This window comes from Vicugna pacos, chromosome 13, assembly GCF_048564905.1.
Source record: "Vicugna pacos chromosome 13, VicPac4, whole genome shotgun sequence".
NCBI lineage: Eukaryota > Metazoa > Chordata > Mammalia > Artiodactyla > Camelidae > Vicugna > Vicugna pacos.
The window spans coordinates 37,058,988-37,060,175 of record NC_132999.1 but is presented as its reverse complement, the minus strand read 5'-3'; the positions used below and the strand labels follow the sequence as shown (position 1 = coordinate 37,060,175).

At 42.0% G+C, this 1,188-nt stretch overlaps 1 non-coding gene across 1 annotated transcript; it reads left to right on the top strand.

Moving 5' to 3' along the window:
* Window positions 1–520: 520 nt before the first annotated feature.
* Window positions 521–627, top strand: LOC116282990 (U6 spliceosomal RNA). The gene has a single exon (XR_004192537.2). It is a non-coding gene; the product is annotated as a U6 spliceosomal RNA (small nuclear RNA).
* Window positions 628–1,188: the final 561 nt, after the last annotated feature.

Below are 1,188 nucleotides of genomic sequence, written 5' to 3'. Positions count from 1 at the left end.
TATGGCTCTGGCACAAATCACGCTGAAGGGGGTCCAGTAGGGAGAGCTGTAGACCGGCTACAAAGATCTTCCCCAGCTGTTGGATCTTTGGATTTCCTCTCCCCAAGGATAAGCCAATGAGCCTTCTATTCTCCCATGTCCCACGGTCATCCCCTGAGACTTTCCCAGATTCCTGCTGCTGACACCCACCTGGCCGTCATGCTGGTTCCCATTTCACTGCTTTTCCTGCAGCTGCATCTTTCACAGCAGGAATTTCCTAAATCAGAGAAGAGGCTTCTCCCAAGGATTACCGCTCCTCCAACGGCCTCAGATCTACTGTACCGTCAGTGAATCACACTCTTGAGGGCTCCCAGGAGGCCTTGGCTTCTTCGTTTGTTAGAAAATTTGGGCTGAATTTCTCATGAGATAAGTCAGAGATTTGAGTGGCAGCACACTGTGTCTCATCTGCAGGTGCTCCTCTGCCTAAAGAGACGGCAACTGGATGCACTGGGATCTTCTTCTGCTCTAAAGAATATCATTAGTGCTTGCTTTGGCAGCACACATACTAAAATTGGAATGATTCAGAGAAGATTGGTGTGGCCCCTGTACAAGGATGACATGCAAATTTGTGAAGCATTCCATAGTTTTACAAGGTCCCACTGTAGAGCACAGGGAACAATATTCACTACCTTGTAATGGCCTAAATGAAAAAGAATATGAAAAGGAATATATATGTATAAATGAAACACTATGCTGTATACCAGAAATTAACACATTGTAAATATTCAATTAAAAATAATAAAATAAAGAATATTATTAAGACAATTGGCGATATTTGAACTAAAGTCTGTATTTTATTGTTTGATAGTATCCTATCAATGACCAATTTCCTGATTTTGATGATTGTGCTGATGAGAATATGTAAGAGAGGGTCCTTGTTTTTAGAAGAGCCATATTCAATATTGAGGGATAGGCATCATGTCTGCAACTTACTTTTCAATGATTCAGAAGATAATGGGTCTCTATAGAGAGAAAATGATAAGGCAAATGTGGTACAATGTTAACATTGGGGGGAGCCTGGATGAAAGGCGTATGGGAATCCTTTGTGTGAATAGTCTAAATAAATCTGAAATTACATCAGCCTCATCTGCCGGGGTCACCTCTTCTCCAGTAAATGTTTTGTTTCAGGGCATTTCCTGAGGCTCTCTC